Source organism: Myotis myotis, unplaced genomic scaffold, assembly GCF_014108235.1.
Source record: "Myotis myotis isolate mMyoMyo1 unplaced genomic scaffold, mMyoMyo1.p scaffold_m19_p_4, whole genome shotgun sequence".
Classification (NCBI taxonomy): Eukaryota; Metazoa; Chordata; class Mammalia; order Chiroptera; family Vespertilionidae; genus Myotis; species Myotis myotis.
This window is the reverse complement of record NW_023416346.1, coordinates 116829255-116843516: the sequence shown is the minus strand read 5'-3', so window position 1 is coordinate 116843516 and position 14262 is coordinate 116829255. Positions and strand designations below refer to the sequence as shown.

At 41.8% G+C, this 14262-nt stretch overlaps 1 pseudogene; it reads right to left on the bottom strand.

The window, feature by feature from the left end:
- Positions 1-13787, bottom strand: part of LOC118653608 — a 37890-nt pseudogene extending 24103 nt beyond the window's left edge.
- Between the last annotated feature and the right edge of the window lie 475 nt (positions 13788-14262).

Sequence of the window (14262 nt, the reverse complement as noted above, 5' to 3'; positions counted from 1 at the left end):
ACATCCCCAGTGGGGAGTGTGCAGGAGGCAGCTGATCAATGTTTCTCTCTCATTGATTCTAACTCTCTATCCCTCTCCCTTCCTCTCTGTAAAAAATCAATAAAATATATTTTTAAAAAAAGAGGTAGGTGACAGTTGTAATAATATAAAAGAGCAGCAGTAAGGGATAATGTCAATAGAGATAGAGAGATGAGAATTCAAGAAATATATAGGCGACAGACCTTGGTGATTAAGGGTGTGTGTGTGTGTGTGTGTGTGTAGGGTGGGAGTATGTTCAGAATCAAGGATGCTATTCATGCTTTTGGTTTGAGCTTCTGAGTGAAATTAGATTCATAATAGTCCCTTCTGTGGGGATTTTTAAAAATTATTATTTTTAATCTTTATTATTGTAATTATTCCAGAAGTCTCTCTTTTTTCCCCCCATAGCCACCCCCCCTCTACCCAGGTCCTGCCCCACCCCAGGCCTTTGCCACCCTGTTGTCTGTGTTCATGGGTAATGCGTATATGCATATAAGATCTTTTTATTTTTTCAAATATATTTTATTGATTTTTTTACAGAGAGGAAGGGAGAGAGATAGAGAGTTAGAAACATCGATGAGAGAGAAACATCGATCAGCTGCCTCCTGCACATCTCCTACTGGGGATATGCCCACAACCCAGGTACATGCCCTTGACCGGAGTCGAACCTGGGACCCTTGAGTCCGCAGGCCGACGCTCTATCCACTGAGCCAAACTGGTTTCGGCCATATAAGATCTTTGTTTAATCTCTTCCCAACTCCCATCCCCCCTTCCCTCTGAGAATCATCAGTCTGTTCCATTTCCATGCCTCTGATTCTATTTTATTCACCAGTTTATTCTGTTCATTAGATTTCTTATTCATTTATTTTGGTTTTTAGATTCAATTGTTGATAGATATGTATTTGTTGCCTTTTTTTGTTTATATTTTTGACCTTTTTCTTCTTCCTCTTCTTAAATAATACCTTTCAACATCCTATATAATAAAAGGCTAATATGCAAATTGACCTAATGGCAGGATGACCAGTCACTATGATGCACACTGACCACCAGGGGGCAGATGCTTAACATAGGAGCTGCCCCCTGGTGGTCAGTGCACTCCCACAGGGGGAGCACCGCTCAGCCAGAAGCCAGGCTCAGGGCTGGTGAGTGCAGCTGTGGTGGCAGGAGCCTCTCCCACCTCCACAGCAGTGCTAAGCCATCAGACTTCCCCCGAGGGCTCCTGGACTGTGAGAGGGTGCAGGACGGGCTGAGGGACCCCCCTGAGTGCACAAATTTTATGCACTGGGCCACCTCTAGTTTCATATAATACTGGTTTGTGGTAATGAACTCCTTTAGTTTTTTCTTGTCTGTGAAGCTCTTTATCTGACCTTCAATTCAAAATGATAGGTTTGCTGGGTAGAGTAATCTTGGTTGTAGGTCCTTGCTATTCATCACTTTGAGTATTTCTTGCCATTCCCTCACTGAGTGGCCTACATAGTTTCTGTTGAGAAATAAGCTGACAGTTGTATGGGCAGTTCCTTGTAGGTAACTGCTTTTCTCTTGCTGCTTTTAAGATCCTCTCTTTTTCTTTAGCCCTTGGCATTTTAATTATGATGTGTCTTTGTGCGGTCTTCTTTGGTTTCCTCTTGTTTGTGACTCTCTGTGCTTCCTGGACTTGTAAGTCTTATTTCTTTCACCAGGTGGGGGAAGTTTTCTGTCATTATTTCTTCAAATAGGTTTTCAATATCTTGCTCTCTTTCTTCTTCTGGCACTCCCATAATGTGGATGTTAGTGTGCTTGAAGTTGTCCCAGAGGCTCCTGACACTATCTTCATAGTTTTTATTCTTTTTTTATTCTTTTTGCTCTTCTGGGTGGGTGTGTTTTGTTTCCTCATATTTCAAATCGTTAATTTGATTCTTGGAATCCTCTAGTCCAGTGGTCAGCAAACTCATTAGTCAACAGAGCCAAATATCAACAGTACAATGATTGAAATTTCTTTTGAGAGTCAAATTTTTTAAACTTAGACTATATAGGTAGGTACATTGTTATTAACTTAATTAGGGTACTCCTAAGGCTTAGAAAGAGCCACACTCAAGGGGCCAAAGAGCCACATGTGGCTCGCGAGCCACAGTTTGCTGACCACGGCTCTAGTCTACTGGTGAATCCTTGTAAATTATTCTATATTTCAGTCAGTGTATGCTTAATTTCTGACTGGTCCTTTTCCATTTTTTTGACATTCTCACTAAGTTCCTTGAAAGTCTTGCTAAGTCCCTTAGAGGTTTCTAGAAGATTCTTGAGTAACCTTATAACTATGATTTTGAACTCTATATCCAGTGGTTTGCTTTCTTCTATTTCTTTATTTGTGACATGTTTCTTTGTCTCCACATTTTGGCTGCTTCACTGTGTTTGTTTCTATGTATTGGGTAGAGCTGCTATGTATCCTTGAGTTGATAGAGTGGCCTTGTGTAGTAGGTGTCCTATAGGGTCCAGTGGTTCAGCCTCCCCAATTACCTGAGGTGGACACTCCAGGTGCACCCCTTTGTGGGCTGTGTGCACAGTCTTGTTGTAGTTGAGCCTTTTGATTGCTGTTGGTGTCACTGGGAGAAATTGACCTCCAGACCAATTGGCTGTGGGGACTAGCTGCGACTACAGAGGGAGAGCTACAGTGTAGGAGACACCCTTATGGAGCAGGACTTGCTTCAGTGGGGCTTTGGTGCTCACTGAGTCTGCCCCTTGAGTGTATCACTTATAGATGTGAAGAGTTGTAATCTGGTATGGTCTGACACTGACCACTGGATATACTGGCTCTTGGGTCTCCGGGGAGGAGTAAAGTCAGCCACTGCCTGCGGCCACCCAGTAGGAGCTACAGAGAGATATGCAGATTCCTCCTCTTTGTATCAGGGTTGGAAGTGCCCAGATGAGGCCCAGCTGTGAAGCAAGGCAGACTGGTGCTAATGCTGGATCTTGGGCCTTTTATTGATAGGTTTAGGACTCCCTGACCTAACTGCAGCTTGTTTGACAACTTTTAACCTGAGCAAGGACAGGCTATTCATATGCAAAATACACTGCACACAGGTTGGGTGAGGCTGCAAATTGGATGAGCTGGGGTCTCTGGGACTCACCAGGGCGAAGCAAACAGAAATGGCTGTCAGTCAGCTCTGCGACCAGGCAGGTTCCAGCATAAGAACAATGATCCTTGCCATTGAGTACTTCTGTCTGGGAGAAAGCCACCCCCGAGTTCCTGCCCCGATGATATACAGTCCAATTCCTCCTCATATGTGTCTGGAGCCTCACCCTGGCACTGGAGCTCAGAGGAAGCAGGATCTTGTAAGTTCAGTTTGTGTGCTGGCCTTTTCAGAGGAGTAGCTGGATCTCCAGCAGCCTCTGTGTCACTCAGCCCCGATGTGCACTAGCTTTTACAGTCCATAGTTATGGGGACTTCTTTTCCCAGCTCTGAGACCCTGGTCTGGAGGTCTGGTGTGGGGCTGGGGCCCCTTGCTCCTCCAGGGCAGCCTCTGCAGAGACGATCTTCCTCCTGATTACAAAAGCAGCACACATGGGTGCTGGACCAGCTCATTCAGCGCCTCTGCACCTCCTACCAGTCTTAGTGTGCTTTCTTCTTTACTTCCATTCAGCCAGCTTTCTGGTAGTTCTGGATGATGGTTGTTCTGTATTTTAGTTGTAATTTTGATGTGGTTGTGGGAGGCGGTGAGTACAGGTGTTTGCCTACACCGCCATCTTGGTCCGAAAGCTGGGGATTCTTTATTGATACATTTATATATGTGTAGCTGAATTAGACTAGTCTAAAAGGTTTACTCTCTACTTGATCCTACAGGTAAATATGAGAAAGAGAATTATAAGTACAGATCTTACTGGGTAGAGAAGATGCAGACAGCTTTTACCTATTCAGACAAACATGATGCTATATCTAGTCATTAATAAAAATTCTCTGGACATTGTTTGTACAGCTGCTGTGGACAAAAAGGAAGGGGTCATTTTGTAGACACCGGTTCTATTAGTCAAATATTTATGGGATACTCTCTATGACCAAGTTATTGGGCTAATTGATCAGGTCAGTTTAAAGAGATTTTTGCTCTTGACTTGATTCCATTTGTGTTGGGGAATGAATCATGCTTACAATACCTAGAAGATGGTTTGTCACAATTCAGAGCTGTAAGTAAGTGTTAAATCAATGGGACTGATAGTGAGGTTTTTCAGAAGATCTGAGGAGGAAGCAGGATTCAGAATTCAAGCTGTTTTGGTAGGAGTCAAGTGGGTATAATGTGTACTCTGGAAGGTGATTCAGTTTTAAGTCAGTTTCCTAGAAAAAGCTGATGTATTTGGGCTGACTTACTTTTACAACTGAGTTATGGAAAAACAGTTGTATAGCTTTCTTTATTGCCAGTTCTGCTTTTAGCAAAAGCCCTACATAAATGCATATTTAAGAGTCCTAAAATGCCTTTCCTTATAATTCTTGTTATAGTGAAAATGTACTGTATCCCCCCTCCCCTTTTTGCAAACGTATGCCAAATGATATGGAAGACTGAAGCAACTATCTGGCTAATTAAGCTTTCCACACTTTAGGTAAAAAATGAAAATAAAATTTTGTATATTATATTCACATAACTACAGCATATAGATATATTTTGATTTTATTTTTCTAGAGGGTTGTTATAAGGTTAGCAATGGGTCAGAGCTTCCAAAGTAGACTTGGTTTCTTGCTCTGATTTTCCATTGTGTTATTGTAGATATTTTCCATATTGAAAATATATCTCCTTTAGCCATTGTAAAAATGCTTTGGTATTTGCATCCAATTATTAGGGAACCCTTACTTCACTTCCTAAGGAAAAATAAAATCTCTATAATATTTAAACCATTCTTGCAATGGTTAAAGATGGTGTTAGATTCAATCATGCTTTATATTCATTTCCTCATTCACTCCTCACAACAACCCTGTAGTGTAAGCACTATTTATACCCATTCTGCAAAAGATGAAATTGAGGAGCAGAGTGGTTAAGATACTTGTCAAAGGCCACATAGCTGATAAGTGGCAAAAACAAGACTGGAGCCATGGAAGATCAGATTAGTGTTAAAAAACACTCATGTTCTCACCGGGGGAGAAGTATACTTTCCCATCCCATTGATTTTGGGCTTGGCTGTGGGACTTGATTTAGTCTCATGGTGGGTGGAGTGTATTTCATCACTAGATGCCTTTGAGCTTGACCACAGACTTGAATTTACCAATGGGATATTAGCCGAAATGATGCAAGCAGATTTGAAATGTGTTCTTGTGATTGGGCTTGTCCTCTTGTATTTCTGCCATTATAATGAGAAGAACATGCCCCAGTTAAACCCACTTATCCAAAGAGGAAGAGAGACATGTTGAGCAGACCCAGACTCAACCAACAACATGAAGCCAAGCCCAGCTGAGCCCAGCCTAGATCAGCAGAGCCACCTGAGCTGACCCACAGATAGATGAGTAAGACAAAGTGGTTATTGTTTTAAGCTGTTGAACTTGGTACAGTTTGTTACACAGCAAGAACTAACTGATAAAGAGCCTAAGCAGTCTAAATCTGAAATCCTACACTATTTGTCACTATTAATGCATCAAATTCAGAATTATTCCTAAGTGACATTTCTAAAACAACTAAATCAAGAAGTTCCAGTCCTCTGAAACGACTCTGTAACAGTATGTGAAGTATTCCTCTTACAAGTTACATGTCTTCATATCCCTTTCTATTACTTCTTTTAAAATTAATGATATAGATATTTGGCTTTGTTTAACGTCCAGTTCACACAGCTTATATGTACATTTCTTGGTCCTCGACTTATAGATGTAATCCACAGTGGGGCCTTGACTTACGAGTTTAATTCGTTCCGAGACCGACCTCGTTAAGGAGCTCGTTAACTCAAATTACTCTGTCAACTCAATGCAAAAAAATCTGCCGAGAGACAGCTGGTATCTCAAAAAACTCGTTAGTCGGGACACTTGTAAGTCAAGGCCCCACTGTACTTATGAGTTAGGGAACATGTCTGGCGCTCTGAAACAATATCTGACATGGTTAACTGAACACATTTTGAATGACACAAATGGTTACTGTCCACAGAAAAGCAATGACAGGGAAGGAAATGGAAAACTGAACACTTGCAATAAAAATAACGAACTTGAAGAGGTTTATTCTGTACTGATGGTCCAGAGATGTAAAATTTAGATAGAGAAGTAGACAATAGCTACCTGAAGAATGACAAACTTTGTTTTTCACTTTTTAAAATGTTGATCTTGTGCATTTAAAACAGGGCTGAGAAAAGTAGAAAGCAGGTCAAGGTCTTGGTTTGAGCTTGTCTATGTTCAGTCCCTGATGCTTTAGGGCAGTGATGGCGAACCTTTTGAGCTTGGTGTGTCGGCATTTTGAAAAACCTTAACTTAACTCTGGTGCCGTGTCACATATAGAACTTTTTTGATCTTTGCAACCATAGTAGAACAAAGATTTATATTTTTGATATTTATTTTATATATTTAAATGCCATTTAACAAAGAAAAATCAACCAAAAAAATGAGTTCGCATGTCATAGGTTTGCCATCACTGCTTTAGGGCATAAAATAGCATGGGAGAGTATATAGTTTAGAAACACAGAGTGATTGTCTAACCTTCTTCTGAGGACCATACATGGATTTTGTGGGTAGACAGACAGTCCTCGGGTTACGTCGGACTTGACGTACGTCGTTTCGTGGTTACATTGCCATCTCTCATTTATAAAAAAGGCCCGTCATTTCGATGTGGGTACGTATGTGCTTTATATTTTTATTATTTATTTACCACAAGTAAAGGTCAGGAATTATCTTTCTTTTAATTTTTTTTTACTGTTTCACTTCATTACTGCTGTGTATGTGCTCCATGTGAGTGACTTAGGTGCTTATGTAGGTGGGTTCCGACTTATGGTGAAAATCGCATTACATAGTGCCATAGGAATGGATCTCAGACATAACCTGAGCACCTACTATATAGGTTTTGCAAATGTGTGGATCACTCAAAAGTTTCATAAATTTTTTATTGTAGGAATTCTCCTAGACTTTAATATATACTAAGGTGCCTTATGACTCTTCCAGAGAGGGGTGGAACAATCAGCATTTCCTAAGCTATTTGTTCAAAAACACTTCTCATCCCCTCCCCCTCCCCCTTCCCCTCCCCTCCCCTCCCTCTCCCTCCCTCCCCTCTCCCCTCCCCTTCCTTCTCACTTCCTCCCCATCCTCCCCTTCCCTCCCTTCCCTCTCCTCCTCTCCCTCCTTTCAATGTACTGTAGAGAATCCATATCTTATCAGCATCATTTTCTTGGCGTTTTCAAATCTTGAAGCGAGAAACATAATGAATACAGGGTAACCATTTATGATTTCTAGGCATTTATGGTAGAGACGTCTCCAAGTCTTCATTGAGTTATGCTCAATAGAGGTCATTTAAATAAATCCTGATGCTATTACTGTGAGGTTTTTCTTGTTGGCCCAGTGGTTACTGCATATTTGGCTAGGCCTTGTGTGCTACTTTCAACAGTAATAAAAATGTCACGTAAAAGCCATGTAGTCCGTGGAAGCTTCCCACAGTTGAGCAGAGCTTAATCTCAATGCTCTGCTAAGGTTGTATGAGGTTTTTAAGCATTGGTGTGTATTTTCCCAGTGGCCCAGGCTTTTTAATGTGTATTAAAGAGGCCACTAAATCTTCATGTTTAAACCCACCTGTTTGTACTACCTTTTTTTTATAACATAATTTTATTGATTTCAGAGAGAAAGGGAGAGGGAGACAGAGATAGAAACATCAATGAGGAGAGAGAATCACTGATCAGCTGCCTCCTGCACGCCCCCCACATGGGGGATTGAGCCCACAATCCAGGTTTGTGGCTGGGAATCCAACCGCAACTGAGCCATGCTGGTTGGGCTGTACTATCTTTCCATTTAGGTGTCAGTCATTGGAACATAGGAACTTCATCTTCTTGTTTAGTTGTGTGAGAGAAATATTACATACATGTTAAGTTCCCAAGAAACATTAGATACTCAAAAAAACATTCAGGCCATTTGGGATCTTTAAGGCAGTGTCTTCACTTGCTTTCCAGGAATAGAATAAAAATTCTGTGTTGGCAAAATTGCTTGGACCTGATGCATTGTGTCTGATGGCCAGAGCAGTAGCAAATCTGCTGATAGGCTTGAACAGAAAAAAAAGCAAACAAACTCATGTTGAAATGTCTGTGTAATGCTGCTTCAGGGAAATGCTATTTTTAAAGAAATGAAACATAATTTAGGGATTGTGGATGCAATCCAGGCCTTTGAAGATGGGACGATCCTAATTAGAAAGAAATGGGAAGACTGAATGCCTTTATGGAGAACCCAGCTTTAAGAGGTCTGCTTATCATAGATGCAGATGCTATATATTGTGTATTGGCGGCAGCCCTTCTTTGACAAAACCAAAGCCTTTAAAGTTACTGGAGTGCATCTGACCACAAATTTGCTCAGCATCTAATGAGCAGACATTAATCATGTAAAACTTGGAGGCAGTTCATGCGAGGACAATGAATATGATTTAAGGCTTGGAAAATAAAACCTATAAGGAAAGGTTAAAATAATTCACATAATTAGCTTGGCCAAAAAGAGCTGAGGAGTGAGGATTTCCAGTCAATGCAAAGTTACTCCTGGTGGGATGGCATGCTTATTGAGAAATGATTCCTCAGGGATTCTAAAATGTCTCTTATTGGTCTTATTCTAAACATATATTCATGTGAAAAATTAGGAAGCAGCCCTAGCCAGTTTGGCTTAGTGGATAGAGCGTCGGCCTGCAGAATGAAAGATCCTGGGTTTGAATCTGGTCAAGGGCACATGACCGGTTGCAGGCTCAATCCCCAGTAGCAGGTGTGCAGGAGGCAGCCAATCAGTGATTCTCATCATTGATATTTCTATCTCTCCCTTCCTCTCTGAAATCAATAAAAACATATATTTTTAAAAAATTAGGAAGCAGAATATGTCCTAAAACCTCTCACTCAGAGGGACTTCACAAAGCTGAAATGGAGAGGATGAGCAGAATGCCTGGAGTGAGGGTTTTCTTAGATAAAAAAGTATAATATCCTGGATTTTTTTCAGCACTTCCTCTCATTACAATGAACTAATGGCTTGCATACTGATTTATCTAATGTTTATCTTCCTGACCAGACTGTAAGCTTCATGAGGGGGGAAATTATGTTTTTTTTTTTTTTTTTTTTCCACTGCTTCTCAGAGCCTTATTCAGTGCCTGGCATATAATAGGTGCTTAGCACACGTTTCGTACCCACATGGGGAATATATAAGCATATAATTTTTAAAAAATGCTATCACCCTGCATGTGCTGCTACATAACTCCCTTACTTTTAACAAACTATAATAACAATCTTTTCATGCCATTAATATTCTACACTATCTCTTGAATGGCAGCAAGGTGTCTGGCCAAATGCTTATGGCCTCAGGTATTTTAAAAATATATATATTTTATTGATTTTTTACAGAGAGGAAGGAGAGGCATAGAGAATTAGAAACATTGATGAGAGAGAAACATCGATTAGCCGCCTCCTGCACGCCTCCCACTGGGGATGTGCCAGCAACCAAGATACATGCCCTTGACCGGAATCAAACCCAGGACCCTTCAGTTCGCAGGCCGAGGCTCTATCCACTGAGCCAAACCAGTCAGGGCATGGCCTCAGGTATTTAACCATTCCTCTATTTGGAGGCATTTATGTTGTTTCCAGTTGTCCTTGTTTCCAAAAGTAGTCATGATTGTAACTAAAATCTTCACAGAAAATTTTAAAAGACTATATTTATTTATTTATTTTTAAAGGATTTTTTTATTGCTTAAAATATTACAAAGAGTAATACATTTGTCTCCTTTTTTTCCCCCTTGACAATCCCCTGGCCTCCCCTACCCTCCAGTGTCTTGTGTCCATTGGTTATGCTTATAGGCATGCATACAAGTCCTTCGGCTGATCTCTTACCCCCCCACCCCCAACCCTCCCCCGCCTTCCTGCTGTAGTTTGACAATCTGTTTAATGCTGCTCTGCCTCTGTATCTATTTTTGTTCATTAGTTTATAATGGTCTTTATTATCCATAAATGAGTGAGATCATGTGGTCTTTTTCTTTCACTGACTGGCTTATTTCACTTAGCATAATGCTCTCCAGTTCCATCCATGCTGTTGCAAATGGTAAGAATTCCTTCTTTTCTATAGCAGCGTAGTATTCCAATGTGTAGATGTGCAGCAGTTTTCTAATTTATTCATCCGTTGATGGGCACTTAGGTTGTTTCCAAATCTTAGCTATGGTAAATTGTGCTGCTATGAACATAGGGATGCATATATCCTTTCTGATTGGTGTTTCTGGTTTCTTGGGATATATTCCTAGCAGTGGGATCAATGGGTCAAATGGGAGTTCCATTTTTAACCTTTTGAGGAAACTCCATACTGTCTTCCACAGTGGCTGCACCAGTCTGCATTCCCACCAGCAGTGCACGAGTGTTCCTTTTTCTCCGCATCCTCTCCAGCACTTGTTGTTTTTTGATTTGTTGATGATAGCCATTCTGACAGGTGTGAGATGGTACCTTGTTGTTTTGATTTGCATCTCTCGGATGATTAGTGACTTTGAGCATGTTTTCATATGTCTCTTGGCTTTCTGAATGTCTTCTTTTAAAAAGTGTCTATTTAGGTCCTTTGCCCATTTTTTTGATTGGATTGTTTCTCTTCCTTTTGTTAAGTTGTATGAGTTTCCTATAAATGTTGGAGATTAAACCCTTATCGGTGATAACATTGGCAAATGGCAAGATGATGTTCACTGAAGGATTTGAAAACATGGCAAATACTGACTTAGCATATATATATATATAATTGATTTCAGAGAGGAAGGGAGAGGGAGAGATAGAAATATTGATGATGAGAGAGAATCATCGATCAGCTATCTCCTGCATGCCTCCTACTGGGGATCGAACCCGCAATGCAGACATGTGCCCTTGACTGGGAATTGAACCATGACCTCCTGGTTCATAGGTCGATGCTCGACTGCTGAGCCACATGGGCCAGGTTGATTTAGCCAGTTTTGCTACAGTCCTATATAGAAGCAGGAAAATTTATTTGATGACCTCAGGATCAAATTGTGCTTGAAACCTTTTATGTGGATACTAGTGCCCTGGTGGACGGATTTGTGTACATTGAAAGGAAATTAATTAGAAGGCAGCCAGCAGTTCGGGACTGGGAAAGACGGGCAGGAAATGCCCTGGAACCAAGCTCCCGTAGTCCCTCCCTGGCCGGCTGCACCTGGGGTGGCGCCTTGGCTCGAAGGGCATCTGCAGAGTGAGCAGGGTCCCTCCGGTAGGTGGGGTCCCTTGGCTTGGCCTGTGGGGATTGGGCTGAAATTGGCTCTCCAACATCCCCTGAGGGGTCCTGGAGTGCGATAGGGCACTCTGCAAAGTTGCTGTTGTACAGGGTGTGGAACACAAATGCAAGTGTGCAGTAAACCAGATTCAGGGCCGACAGTGCCCCAGCAACAACATAACCCATGGCTGAAGGTGGAATCATGCGGCCACACGAGTAATGAGGCTCCCTCCTCTCTGGTTTCGGGGTGTATCACCTGAGAACCGCCACAGCCAAGTCACTGCAGCTCAGCAGCTCCTGCATTGACAGTCTGTCCCCTGGTGGTCAGTGCGCATCATAGTGACCGGTCAGACAGTCGGACACTTAGCATATTAGCCTTTTATATATATCGATACCACTATCTTAGTCTGTAAGGGCTACTCTACGAAATACTGCAGACTGGGTGATATGAACACCAAACATTTATTTCTGACAGTTCTGGAGACTGGGAAGTTCAAGATCAAGGCACCAGCAGATTTAGCATTTGGTGCGGGCCAGCTTCCTGGTTCATAGACAGCTATCATGCATGTGTCTATTCTCGCTGTGTTCTCATGTGGCAGAAGGGGCAAAAGAGCTCTCTGGGGTCCCTTTTATAGGGGCACTAATCTCATTTATAAGGGCTCTACCCTCATGACCTAATCATTGCTCAAAGGCTCCACCTTCTTTTTTCGTTTTTCTTTTTTTATTGATTTCAGAAAGGAAGGGAGAGGGAGAGAAAGAAACATCAGTGATGAGAGAGCATCACTGACCGGCTGCCTCCTGCATACCCCACACTGGGGACTAAGCCCACAACCCTGGCATATGCCCTGAGCAGGAATTGAACCATGACCTCCTGGTTTATAAGTTGACGCTCAACCACTGAGCCATGCCGGCTGGGCCAAAGGCTCCACCTTCTAATACCCTCACATTGGGGATTAGGTTTTGACATGTGAATTTGGGGGAACACAAATATTCAGTGCATTGCAATGAAGATCTACTCTGAAGGTATACGCACACTTATATTACCCATTGGAATAAGTTTGTAAAAGTTATGGATGAGGGAAGTAAGTTCTTTTGAGGTAGGAGAGAAAAGAAAATATTTTAAAACAGAAATCATAGTATCAGTCTGCTTTTTTCGTTTAAGATTTATCTGCATCAGAGTGACTGGCAAATTGAATCATGATACACAGGAAAGTATTGACTATTTTCTCAAACTTAGCTGAGTACACTCCTTTTTTTAACACTGAAAACTAAAGCCAAGTTCAAAATCTGATTAAAGATGGAAGTAGGGAATTTTAGAGGTGTTGCTCCTCATGAGGTGCTGACATTTAATTTTAAGGAAATGAGTCATTTCTAAGGAGTGATTCATAATGCAAATGTCTGTGAATAGAATTCTGCCTTTTCAGTGACTTTCATGATCAAATTGGAGATGTTTTTCTGAAAAAAAAAATTTTTAAATGCATTCAAATGTGGCTTTTAGAATCTATATGCCAGGTGCTGTTTCCTTCAACTCTCATACTCTTTATGTGAGTCAATCTATCCTAATTTTTTTTTCTCCATTGTGATTTCAGCTGGCTTTGCTGTGCTTTGTCATGGCTTTACCCACAAATGCTCTAATATTGAGACCTTCCTATCTGAGGATGTACCTCTTCTCTCATTTCTTGATTTTTCCACTTTTCTTCTATTGAATTTTGGGTTCCTAGCTGCTGCCTGGTGGTGTTGGTCACTGTCTCTCTTTGCTTTCTGTAGTGTTTGTTCTGGGCACTGCAAGGCTTTCTAGGACTGTTTTTTTTTTAAAAAAAATCTTTATTGTTGACATTATTACATACGTCCCCCTTTTCCCCCCTCCAGCCCGCCTCCACCCCCACCCCAGGCCTTCACCACCCTATTGTCTGTGTCCATGGGTTATGCATATATACATACAAGGTCTTTGGTTGATTATATCCCACCCACCCACCCACCCACCCTCCCCAGCCTTCCCCAGCCTTCCCCAGCCTTCCCCCCAAGATTAGGACTGTTTTTCTCAGCCCATAAACTAAACAAATTTCATGTGACCCTATATTCCATAGGACTCCCTTTGGAACTATATGTAGGGGTGGCATGGGAGATGCTCCCTCTTTCCTCCTGTATTGACAATCACAGACCTTATGCAAGAAGTGGTGGCATCCTAAAGTTAGACAGAGTGAGTTAAGACAGTGATTTACACAGCTATGGAGGGCCAGGGCAAGTCACAGAGGAGAGTCTGGTTGAGGAGAACTATCATCCTCCTCAGGGCCTGTGCACTTGCTGATTCCCCTGCCTGGACCACCCTTCCCTCATTTATTCTCATGGATGTCATGAACTCGGAGGGGCCTGCCATGTTACCTTGCTCGCAAGCCATCAAGCTATCTTGCTGCAGTTTCATGGATGCTGGCAGAAGACATAACACTCTTTGGTCAGAGACAAAGGACTTTATTATTGACAGCAATATCTGTAGCCAGAGTATCTGCATTTTCTTGTGTTGGTTCCCTGAGTCCCAGTTCCCATAGGGAGGGCAGGTGACACCAGCCCATTCAGGGTTGTTTTATAGGGGAGGAACCCTGAGATTAGGAAACCCTAATCATTTAAAATGGGGCAGGGAAGGCATAGTTGTCCTTTTCCCTGGGGGAATATTATCTTCATTATACTGGACAGTAAGTGAATCTGTGCTTAACTTTGGAGAGAGACATTTTCTCTGCCTTCCATGGACTTTGCTATATAGACATCTTTGAAAAGCTCTCCAGATCAAAGGCAGTCAGTGATTTTGCTCCTAAATTGTGCAAAGATGCACAAGACCCATGGAGAATTGTTTCTCAATAATGACTTGCTCTCTCACTTCTTTTGGGTCTCTACTCAAATGT